General features: G+C 37.4%; 1 pseudogene; it reads left to right on the top strand.

Moving 5' to 3' along the window:
• Positions 1-1,107: 1,107 nt before the first annotated feature.
• LOC107720548 (C-type lectin domain family 17, member A-like) overlaps positions 1,108-5,706 on the top strand; it is a 17,574-nt pseudogene continuing 12,975 nt past the window's right edge.

Raw genomic sequence — 5,706 nt, 5'->3', positions numbered from 1 at the left:
AACTGTACTGTGGGCAAGGGTGCAATGCAACATGCAACGTATGCAGTATATTGCAAGTGGGCGCCACAGAAAGTATTACATATAGTGATCAAATGCAGTGAAGGTTAATGAGTTAGTTTTAAGTCCAATAACCGTGAAAGATATAATGGAAAAATTTTAGAAATTGGCTGTCATATAATTAATCATATCATTATTAAGATTTCATCAATAAATGTTGGACTTGCACTGCATGACTTTTGCCCAGATTGTTGCCCTAAATTTGCAGTCTGCAGGAGTCGATGCTAGTTGCCAAAAGTCAGAGTCAGTCTACAGATTTTGGGCAATCAGAGGTGAAAATTGCATAGTGTGGCTATAATGGCACAGACACAACTTTTTTGGCTTTAGATTTTGATCTCATCCAAGCAGAGAATATCAAACATATATCAAATATAAACAGATATTTTGAGGCGATTATAGAACACATATTGCAATGAGGTGCATGTTTCTGTGTGAGTTTGCTGCGTTCTGAATGAACGGAAAGTTTTTCTCCATAACCATTTACAAAGTTGTGAAGTATATGATATGATGCCTAGTGTTTTAAATTCTGTTCAAATTTGGAAAAAGTCTTGTAGTGTACTAACCAAAATACCCTAGCTAGCAGAGTTTGAACACCCTATTAAAGCTTAGCAGCCAGAACACAACATCCTACCAATAGCAATGGTTAGCAACCACACATAGAATATGCATGCATGCAGTGAAGGTAAAAAGGTGATTAAAACAATGAAAACATAAAGAAATGGTGAAATGCACATTAAATACTCAATTTATCTTATATATTCATAGTCAAAGTTTTCTGTACAATTTTGAAATAAATAAATAAATAATGTTCATGGATGTAATATTTCAACGACCCAGATATATGGCCACTATAAATTGTTAAAGAGGCATGGATGCTTGAGGATCACATCCTTTTAGACTTCAAGCTTTGACCTCGGATCAGTTCTATTTTGTTGTTTCAGTCTAACTTATTATAGCAGAGGGAAGAGCAGCTAAAATTGCAAAGAGAACTACACAGGAAAATCATTCAATACTAGCATAGCTATAGTGTCTGACTGTAATTGAGCAGAAATGTCTCATGATATGTATGCCGATGTGATCAGGACTAAGACTGAGGGAATGAAGAGAAAGAGAGTGGAGACGATGGTGGAAATCTACGAGAGTGCAGATCATGTGAGAGATCATGACTTCAGGACAGAGACAAACACACTCCAACCACTTCAGCGTACAGGTAATGAACAACATGCATTTCTTTGATAGTTTGCACATATTCAGTCATCTAACATCAGTCTGTGTTGTTCAGGAAGTGATTGAGTGAAGAGCAGAAGCTCCAGAGCAGCTGTAGTGTGTTTGGTTCTGCTGTGTGTTCTTCTGCTAACTGCAGTCATAGTGCTGTGTGTCCACATCCATACAAACAACACAAACTACACACAAGAGACAAAACAGCTACTAACCAACATTACCATCCTCTCAGAAGAGAGAGAGAGGAGCTGCTAACCAATGTTACCAATTTAATTAAAGTAAATGGAGAGTTAATTAAAGAAAAACATGAATTGTTAAAGTGCGTCAGTGGAACAGGTAATCCTGAACTACAGTAGAATATACAGTGTTAGAAAGATAAACTACATTTTTGTAATATAACTTCCAAAAATAAATGTGAAATTAGTGTGAATAGCTGTATTAGTAATTAGTAGTAATAGCTGGTCTGGTTGTGTTAATAGATGGATGGAAATTGAACCAGTCCAGCTGTTACTACATTTCCTCTGAGAAGAAGAGCTGGACTGAAAGCAAAAGATACTGTATGGAGAGAGGAGCAGGCCTGATCATCATAAACAACAGAGAGGAACAAGTGAGTAAGAGATGAGTGTGTGTGCCTGTGTGTGGTAATTTATTGCTATATGAAAAGAGGTCAGTTCAAACGTGTAATTATTTTGATGTAAGTTTTCTTTTTTTCAACTTGTCAGGATTTTGTTAGGAAAATGTCTGATGGTGCTGATGTCTGCATTGGTCTGACTGACGTTGATGTGGAGAACACATGGAAATGGGTTGATGGCAGCACACTGACCACTGGGTGAGAAATCACTGAACTGAACTGATTATTATGTAATAAATGATTCTCACAGTCAGTATCATATCACACAGAAAGCAGCACTGAACATCTAATGCTCATCTATTGTTGCAGGTTCTGGGGTCATAAAGAGCCAAATGGAAAAAGAGGAGAGAACTGTGCTCTAACTTACAAGTCATGGTGGAATGATTATCCATGTTCAGAAACTTTTAAATGGATCTGTGAGAAGAAAGTATTGAAATGATTTTATTATATGCAATACATTTTTATTCTAAATACTAATTCCTATCTTCGTTTTAGATATATACCAAAAATACTAGGAACTTTCATCAGTCATTTTGACAACCGTTCTGTTTATTATATCCATTATAATTAAATGATTATTTTTTATTATTAAAGCCTTGAACTGATTACATTACTAACATGTGCATCACATTTGTCATGTTGCTCCAGGCTAAAATAAAGTTCACTAACTCCTCATATTGCTAGAGATAATACATTAAATATTTATTTAATGTATTAAAGTGAAGTGACATGTGGCCAAGTATGGTGACCCATACTAGGAATTAGTGATCTGCATTTACCCATCCAAAGTGCACACACACAGTAGTGAACACAACCGTGAACACACACCCGGAGCAGTGGGCAGCCATTTCTGCTGCGGCGCCCGGGGAGCAGTTGGGGGTTCAGTGCCTTGCTCAAGGGCACCTCAGTCATGGTATTGAAGGTGGGAGAGAGCGCGCTGGACATTCCCTCCCCCCACCTACAATCCCTGCCGGTACGAGACTCGAACCCTCAACCTTTGGGTTACGAGTCCGACTCTCTAACCATTAGGCCATGACTTGTATTATCATGTATTATCATATTTGCAATGAATTAGCAAAGGTAAACAATAATGAAAAGCCAGAGCAACTTGAATTTATTTAAACTTTGTGTTTATAGATATTTTAAATAAAAATTTTGAAAAATTAATATTCATAAAAAAAAAAGTTTATGTTGTACGGCATTGGGTTGACTGTTGAACCTGAATAAACCAGTAAACCAGTAAGAATACCCTAGCAAGCAGCTAGCCCTTACAGCACCTATGTAGAAGACATAACACTCTAGAAATAGTTGGCAAGCTGCTAGAACTGCCTAACAACCACACTGTTGGTCAGATGGTTTATCTGTCTTTCAGTTTATCTGACAGTCTTTACGTCTGTCTCTTTTAAAAACTAGTTTAAAGTTTTAGGCTTTCTCAAACCATTGTTAAAGTTTGTCTCAACAAACTTTACTGATCAAGTTAAATAATGTCCAATTATTCAAATAATGTTAAGGTTCAAATAGTGTTAAATGTGATAATTTAGCGCAATGGGTTAAACTGACGTGGAACATGAGCAATAAATGGTATTCCTGGTTAATAGCTGGTGTGTCTCTTCTGGGTAGTTTGTGTTGTTTGTATGGATGTAGACACACAGCACTATGATCTGCACACAATCACTTCCTGAACAACACAGACATGATGTTAAATGACTAAACGTGCAAACTCAGATGTTTTCCTCCTTATTTATTCAGAGATGAATGTGATTTGTACGCTGAAGTGTGTGTTTGTCTCTTTCCTGAAGTCATGATCTTTCACACAATCTGCACTCTCATTGATATCCACTGTCATCTCCACTCTCTCAGACTCAGTTCTGATCACATAAATATCATCAGACATTTCTGCTCAATTACAGTCTTACATTAGCTGTGCTAATATTGAATGATTTTCCAGTTTACTTTTCTGTGCTATTTTAGCTGTTCTTCTCCTGTCTACTTTCATCTCCAGTTAAAATGAAACAATAAAACAGAACTGATTTGAGAACAAAGTTTAAAGTCTAAACAAGAAAGTTCAAGAGAAGTTTAGAGTTGTTTATTAAGAATGAGTAAGTGTTGAATGTTTGAATGTTTTTCCGGTGTAGTTTCCTGTCCATTTTGGTGGATTTTGTTTTTATTACAAACTAAAACAACAAATGAAACTGATTTGAAGTCAAAGTGTGAATCTCAAAAAAATGACATCCATCTCTCAAGTACCATTTTTCTATGGCACAAATTTTTTCCCACTTTATGACTATATAGTTTGTGTATGTGGGGAGTATTTATCACCATCAAGGTTTTAGCTTAAAAACGTATGCGAATTTATAAGATAAAGTTGACATGCTTTGATTTGTCTTGCAACGTGCAATAAAACCAACCTCTCAGAAGAGAAACCAGCTACTAACCAAAATTACTAACCTGGCAGAAAAGAGAGACCAGCAACTAAATGAGATTACCAACCTTACAGAAGAAAGAGTCCGGGTACTAACTAAGATCACCAATCTAATTCAACTAAATGGAGAGTTAATTCAAGAGAAACATGAACTGTGAAAGTGTTTTAATGGAATGTGTAATTGTGAACTACATAAAAACTGCATGAATATTCAGTGCTAGAAAGATAAACAACATTTTTGCAATTCAACTTCTAAAAATAAGTGTGAAATAGAAATAAGAGCTAATAACTGATCCGATTGCATTACCAGATGGATGGAAATTTTACCAATCCAGATCCTACTTTATTTCCTCAGTGAAGAAGAGCTGGACTGAGAGCAGAAGATATTGTATGGAGAAAGGAGCAGATCTGATCAGATCTGATTGTATGGAGAAAGGAGCAGATCTCATTAACAACAGAGAGTAACAAGTGAGTGAGGCATGCTGTATGAGGTGGTTTATTGCTATATGAAAAGAGGTCAGGTTAAATTTGAATATAAATATATTAATCTTATTATCTGTAAATATAAATGTGGTGTCTTTTTTCAACTTGTCAGACTTTTAAGAAGATTTCTGCTAATGATGCAGTCTGGATTGGTGTAACTGACAGTGATGAAGAGGGCAGGTGGAAATGGGTTGATGGCAGCACACTGACCTCTGGGTGAGAAATCACTGAACTGATTATTATCTAAAAATTGAATCAGATATCACACAGAAAGCAGCACTGAACAGGTTCTGGGGGTCTGGAGAGCCAAATGGATATAGAAGAGAGAACTGTGCTGTGACTATGTCATGGTGGTATGATTATCCATGTAACTACACATTTCTGTCAGGACCACTATCGTCAAAGATGATTGATAATTAGCATACAGTTTGGATTGGCGGTATGGTTCCGTTCTGGGCAAGAACTCCCTGCGCATCCATGCAGCCTAGCATGGATGAGAGCAGGGAGAGCAGCGATAACCCCCCCAGGGTAAACAGAACAGAACCAACAAATGCATTGCAGATATCGTTAAAGTTCAATAATGTTATGTACACATTTTAGAATTAGTCTGATTCAAAGGAGAATCAGAAGGCTGAATCCTGACTGACAGAGGAGGAGTTGGGGATGGAGGAGGGTAATTAGCTATTGAGCAATGCGAAAACTGCTGATAATACTGAGGGACCTTATATATGAACACTTAGATAGGTGTCGTCAGGGCCGCATTAACCATTGGGCTAGGTGGGGCTGAAGCCCCGGGGCCCGGACAAGGAGGGGGCCCGTGATTGGCTGTGGGGTATTTTGACTGGTCATCGGTAGCGCCGATTGCCAAAGCCCCGCCCCTCACATATTAGCG

This window comes from Sinocyclocheilus rhinocerous, unplaced genomic scaffold (assembly GCF_001515625.1).
Source record: "Sinocyclocheilus rhinocerous isolate Xijiao unplaced genomic scaffold, SAMN03320098_v1.1 scaffold603, whole genome shotgun sequence".
In the NCBI taxonomy this organism is placed as follows: Eukaryota; Metazoa; Chordata; class Actinopteri; order Cypriniformes; family Cyprinidae; genus Sinocyclocheilus; species Sinocyclocheilus rhinocerous.
The sequence above is the reverse complement of the archived record's forward strand: the minus strand, read 5'-3'. Positions and strand labels throughout refer to the sequence as shown.